This window comes from Taudactylus pleione, unplaced genomic scaffold (genome assembly GCF_031769625.1).
Source record: "Taudactylus pleione unplaced genomic scaffold, aTauple2 ptg000117l, whole genome shotgun sequence".
NCBI lineage: Eukaryota > Metazoa > Chordata > Amphibia > Anura > Myobatrachidae > Taudactylus > Taudactylus pleione.
In genome coordinates this window covers 14,544,938-14,551,784 of record NW_028284519.1, presented here as the reverse complement: position 1 = coordinate 14,551,784, position 6,847 = coordinate 14,544,938, and the positions used below count along the sequence as shown (strand labels likewise).

At 34.0% G+C, this 6,847-nt stretch overlaps 2 non-coding genes across 2 annotated transcripts; both read left to right on the top strand.

Annotated features, from left to right (window-relative positions):
* Window positions 1-2,756: 2,756 nt before the first annotated feature.
* TRNAD-GUC (transfer RNA aspartic acid (anticodon GUC)) lies at window positions 2,757-2,828 on the top strand. The gene has a single exon. It is a non-coding gene; the product is annotated as a tRNA-Asp (tRNA).
* A 3,664-nt stretch (window positions 2,829-6,492) lies between these two features.
* TRNAD-GUC (transfer RNA aspartic acid (anticodon GUC)) lies at window positions 6,493-6,564 on the top strand. Its single transcript has one exon. It is a non-coding gene; the product is annotated as a tRNA-Asp (tRNA).
* The last annotated feature ends 283 nt before the right edge of the window (window positions 6,565-6,847 follow it).

Sequence of the window (6,847 nt, the reverse complement as noted above, 5' to 3'; positions counted from 1 at the left end):
CCAATGACATACAAATTTCGATAGCTAACCATGACATGTTTTTTGGGTATATTTTTTGATCAAATTTTGCCAAAAATTGACCGAGTAAGTCCTCGTTAATATAGTGGTGAGTATCCCCGCCTGTCATATGGGAGACCGGGGTTCAATTTCCTAAAGGGGAGTTTTGAACTTTTAATCTCTTTTCTGTATGCTGTTTCATGTTGTTTCATTGAGATAACAAAAATGCCTTATCAAAATTGAATCCAGGGTTTATGTCAACTTGAAAAAATCTTGCATGTAAGCTTCATGGCCAGTGCTACAAGTACAATTTGTGAGGTCACCATCCTTGTTTTGGGTATATTTTTCAAAGTAATAAATAGTGATTCAATACATTGCATGGTTAGAGTAGGAGAAAAGAATTTAGAGTGCTATGCATTGCAAGAGTAAAATTATGTTGTCAATATTACTGACTTTTCATTTGCCAAATAATTGGTTAAATATTTCTTTAGGGTTTTAAATTAGCTTGAAAAAATGTAGCATATAGTCTCTTTGGCCAATGACATACACATTTCGATAGCTTGCCATGACATGTTTTTTGTTATATTTTTTGATCAAATTTTGCCAAAAATTGACCAAGTAGTTCCTCGTTAGTATAGTGTGAAGTATCCCCGCCTGTCATGCGGGTGACCGGGTGTTCGATTTCTCGACGGGGAGTTTTGAACTTTTAATCTCTTTTTTTGCATGCTGTTTCACTTTGTTTCATTGAGATAACAAAAATGCCTTATCTAAATTGAAACCACAGTTTATGTCAACTTGAAAAAAATCTTGCATGTAAGCTTCATGGCCAGTGCTACAAGTACAATTTGCGAGGTCCCCATGACCTGGTTTTGGGTATATTTATCAAAGTAATAAATAGTGATTCAATACACTGCTTGGTTAGAGCAGGAAAAAAGACTTTAGAGTGCTATGCACTGCAAGAGTAAAATTATGTTGTCAATATTACTGACTTTTCATTTTCCAAATAATAGGTTAAATATTTCTTTAGAGTTTTAAATTAGCTTGAAAAAATGTAGCATATAATCTCTTTGGCCAATGACATACACATTTCGATAGCTAACCATGACATGTTTTTTGGGTAAATTTTTTTATCAAATTTTGCCAAAAATTGACCAAGTAAGTCCTCGTTAGTATAGTGGTGAGTATCCCTTCCTGTCACGTGGGAGACCAGGGTTCAATTCCCCGACTGGGAGTTTTGAACTTTTAATCTCTTTTCTGTATGCTGTTTCACGTTGTTTCATTGAGATAACAAAAATGCCTTATCAAAATTGAATCCAGGGTTTATGTCAACATGAAAAAAATCTTGCATGTAAGCTTCATGGCCAGTGCTACAAGTAGAATTTACAAGGTCCCCATGACCTGGATTTGGGTATATTTATCAAAGTAAAAAATAGTGATTCAATGCACTGCTTGGTTAGAGCTGGAGAAAAGACTTTAGAGTGCTATGCATTCCAAGAGTAAAATTATGTTGTCAATATTACTTACTTTTCATTAGCCAAATAATAGGTTAAATATTTCTTTAGGGTTTTAAATTAGCTTGAAAAAATGTAGCATATAATCTCTTTGGCCAATGACATATAAATTTCGATAGCTAACCATGACATGTTTTTTGGGTATATTTTTTGATCAAATTTTGCCAAAAATTGACTAAGTAAGTCCTCGTTAGTATAGTGTGAAGTATCTCTGCCTGTCATGCGGGAGACAAGGGTTCAATTCCCCGACGGGGAGTTTTGAACTTTTAATCTGTTTTCTGTATGCTGTTTCACGTTGTTGCATTGAGATAACAAAAATGCTTACCCAAATTGAATCCAGGGTTTCTGTCAACTTGAAAAAATCTTCAATGTAAACTTCATGGCCAGTGCTACAAGTACAATTTGTGAGGACCCCATGACCTGGTTTTGGGTATATTTATCTAAGTAATAAATAGTGATTCAGTACACTTCTTAGAGCAGGAGAAAAGACTTTAGAGTGCTATGCATTGCAAGAGTTAAATTATGTTGTCAATATTACTGACTTTAATTTTGCCAAATAATTGGTTAAATATTTCTTTAGGGTTTTAAATTAACTTGAAAAAATGTAGCATAAAATCTCTTTTGCCAATTACATACACATTTCGATAGCTAACCATGACATGTTTTTGGGGTATATTTTTTGATCATATTTTGCCAAAAATTTACCAAGTAAGTCCTCGTTAGTATAGTGTGAAGTATCCCCGCCTGTCACGCGGGAGACCGAGGTTCAATTCCATGATGGGGACTTTTGAACTTTTAATCTCTTTTCTGTATGCTGTTTCATGTTGTTTCATTGAGATAACTAAAATGCCATATCAAAATTGAATCCAGGGTTTATGTCAACTTGAAAAAAATCTTGCATGTAAGCTTCATGGCCAGTGTTACAAGTACAATTTGAAAGGTCCCCAAGACCTGGTTTTGGGTATATTTATCAAAGTAATAAATAGTGATTCAATACACTGCTAGGTTACTGCAGGAGAAAAGACTTTAGAGTGCTATGCATTGCAAGAGTAAAATTATGTTGTCAATATTACTGACTTTTCATTTTCCAAATAATAGGTTAAATATTTCTTTAGGGTTTTAAATTAGCTTGAAAAAATGTAGCATATAATCTCTTTGGCCAATGACATACAAATTTCGATAGCTAACCATGACATGTTTTTTGGGTATATTTTTTGATCAACTTTTGCCAAAAATTGACCGAGTAAGTCCTCGTTAATATAGTGGTGAGTATACCCGCCTGTCACGTGGGAGACCGGGGTTCAATTCCCTGATGGGGAGTTTTGAACTTTTAATCTCTTTTCTGTATGCTGTTTCATGTTGTTTCATTGAGATAACAAAAATGCCTTATCAAAATTGAATCCAGGGTTTATGTCAACTTGAAAAAATCTTGCATGTAAGCTTCATGGCCAGTGCTACAAGTACAATTTGCGAGGTCACCATCCTTGTTTTGGGTATATTTTTCAAAGTAATAAATAGTGATTCAATACATTGCATGGTTAGAGTAGGAGAAAAGAATTTAGAGTGCTATGCATTGCAAGAGTAAAATTATGTTGTCAATATTACTGACTTTTCATTTGCCAAATAATTGGTTAAATATTTCTTTAGGGTTTTAAATTAGCTTGAAAAAATGTAGCATATAGTCTCTTTGGCCAATGACATACACATTTCGATAGCTTGCCATGACATGTTTTTTGTTATATTTTTTGATCAAATTTTGCCAAAAATTGACCAAGTAGTTCCTCGTTAGTATAGTGTGAAGTATCCCCGCCTGTCATGCGGGTGACCGGGGTTCGATTTCTCGACGGGGAGTATTGAACTTTTAATCTCTTTTTTGCATGCTGTTTCACTTTGTTTCATTGAGATAACAAAAATGCCTTATCTAAATTGAAACCAGAGTTTATGTCAACTTGAAAAAAATCTTGCATGTAAGCTTCATGGCCAGTGCTACAAGTAGAATTTACAAGGTCCCCATGACCTGGATTTGGGTATATTTATCAAAGTTATAAATAGTGATTCAATACATTGCATGGTTAGAGTAGGAGAAAAGAATTTAGAGTGCTATGCATTACAAGAGTAAAATTATGTTGTCAATATTACTGACTTTTCATTTGCCAAATAATAGGTTAAATATTTCTTTAGGGTTTTAAATTAGCTTGAAAAATGTAGAATATAATCTCTTTGGCCAATGACATACAAATTTCGATAGCTAACCATGACATGTTTTTTGGGTATATTTTTTGATCAAATTTTGCCAAAAATTGACCGAGTAAGTCCTCGTTAATATAGTGGTGAGTATCCCCGCCTGTCATATGGGAGACCGGGGTTCAAATTCCTAAAGGGGAGTTTTGAACTTTTAATCTCTTTTCTGTATGCTGTTTCATGTTGTTTCATTGAGATAACAAAAATGCCTTATCAAAATTGAATCCAGGGTTTATGTCAACTTGAAAAAATCTTGCATGTAAGCTTCATGGCCAGTGCTACAAGTACAATTTGTGAGGTCACCATCCTTGTTTTGGGTATATTTTTCAAAGTAATAAATAGTGATTCAATACATTGCATGGTTAGAGTAGGAGAAAAGAATTTAGAGTGCTATGCATTGCAAGAGTAAAATTATGTTGTCAATATTACTGACTTTTCATTTGCCAAATAATTGGTTAAATATTTCTTTAGGGTTTTAAATTAGCTTGAAAAAATGTAGCATATAGTCTCTTTGGCCAATGACATACACATTTCGATAGCTTGCCATGACATGTTTTTTGTTATATTTTTTGATCAAATTTTGCCAAAAATTGACCAAGTAGTTCCTCGTTAGTATAGTGTGAAGTATCCCCGCCTGTCATGCGGGTGACCGGGTGTTCGATTTCTCGACGGGGAGTTTTGAACTTTTAATCTCTTTTTTTGCATGCTGTTTCACTTTGTTTCATTGAGATAACAAAAATGCCTTATCTAAATTGAAACCACAGTTTATGTCAACTTGAAAAAAATCTTGCATGTAAGCTTCATGGCCAGTGCTACAAGTACAATTTGCGAGGTCCCCATGACCTGGTTTTGGGTATATTTATCAAAGTAATAAATAGTGATTCAATACACTGCTTGGTTAGAGCAGGAGAAAAGACTTTAGAGTGCTATGCACTGCAAGAGTAAAATTATGTTGTCAATATTACTGACTTTTCATTTTCCAAATAATAGGTTAAATATTTCTTTAGAGTTTTAAATTAGCTTGAAAAAATGTAGCATATAATCTCTTTGGCCAATGACATACACATTTCGATAGCTAACCATGACATGTTTTTTGGGTAAATTTTTTGATCAAATTTTGCCAAAAATTGACCAAGTAAGTCCTCGTTAGTATAGTGGTGAGTATCCCTTCCTGTCACGTGGGAGACCAGGGTTCAATTCCCCGACTGGGAGTTTTGAACTTTTAATCTCTTTTCTGTATGCTGTTTCACGTTGTTTCATTGAGATAACAAAAATGCCTTATCAAAATTGAATCCAGGGTTTATGTCAACATGAAAAAAATCTTGCATGTAAGCTTCATGGCCAGTGCTACAAGTAGAATTTACAAGGTCCCCATGACCTGGATTTGGGTATATTTATCAAAGTAAAAAATAGTGATTCAATGCACTGCTTGGTTAGAGCTGGAGAAAAGACTTTAGAGTGCTATGCATTCCAAGAGTAAAATTATGTTGTCAATATTACTTACTTTTCATTAGCCAAATAATAGGTTAAATATTTCTTTAGGGTTTTAAATTAGCTTGAAAAAATGTAGCATATAATCTCTTTGGCCAATGACATATAAATTTCGATAGCTAACCATGACATGTTTTTTGGGTATATTTTTTGATCAAATTTTGCCAAAAATTGACTAAGTAAGTCCTCGTTAGTATAGTGTGAAGTATCTCTGCCTGTCATGCGGGAGACAGGGGTTCAATTCCCCGACGGGGAGTTTTGAACTTTTAATCTGTTTTCTGTATGCTGTTTCACGTTGTTGCATTGAGATAACAAAAATGCTTACCCAAATTGAATCCAGGGTTTCTGTCAACTTGAAAAAATCTTCAATGTAAACTTCATGGCCAGTGCTACAAGTACAATTTGTGAGGACCCCATGACCTGGTTTTGGGTATATTTATCTAAGTAATAAATAGTGATTCAGTACACTTCTTAGTTAGAGCAGGAGAAAAGACTTTAGAGTGCTATGCATTGCAAGAGTTAAATTATGTTGTCAATATTACTGACTTTAATTTTGCCAAATAATTGGTTAAATATTTCTTTAGGGTTTTAAATTAACTTGAAAAAATGTAGCATAAAATCTCTTTTGCCAATTACATACACATTTCGATAGCTAACCATGACATGTTTTTGGGGTATATTTTTTGATCATATTTTGCCAAAAATTTACCAAGTAAGTCCTCGTTAGTATAGTGTGAAGTATCCCCGCCTGTCACGCGGGAGACCGAGGTTCAATTCCATGATGGGGACTTTTGAACTTTTAATCTCTTTTCTGTATGCTGTTTCATGTTGTTTCATTGAGATAACTAAAATGCCATATCAAAATTGAATCCAGGGTTTATGTCAACTTGAAAAAAATCTTGCATGTAAGCTTCATGGCCAGTGTTACAAGTACAATTTGAAAGGTCCCCAAGACCTGGTTTTGGGTATATTTATCAAAGTAATAAATAGTGATTCAATACACTGCTAGGTTACTGCAGGAGAAAAGACTTTAGAGTGCTATGCATTGCAAGAGTAAAATTATGTTGTCAATATTACTGACTTTTCATTTTCCAAATAATAGGTTAAATATTTCTTTAGGGTTTTAAATTAGCTTGAAAAAATGTAGCATATAATCTCTTTGGCCAATGACATACAAATTTCGATAGCTAACCATGACATGTTTTTTGGGTATATTTTTTGATCAACTTTTGCCAAAAATTGACCGAGTAAGTCCTCGTTAATATAGTGGTGAGTATACCCGCCTGTCACGTGGGAGACCGGGGTTCAATTCCCTGATGGGGAGTTTTGAACTTTTAATCTCTTTTCTGTATGCTGTTTCATGTTGTTTCATTGAGATAACAAAAATGCCTTATCAAAATTGAATCCAGGGTTTATGTCAACTTGAAAAAATCTTGCATGTAAGCTTCATGGCCAGTGCTACAAGTACAATTTGCGAGGTCACCATCCTTGTTTTGGGTATATTTTTCAAAGTAATAAATAGTGATTCAATACATTGCATGGTTAGAGTAGGAGAAAAGAATTTAGAGTGCTATGCATTGCAAGAGTAAAATTATGTTGTCAATATT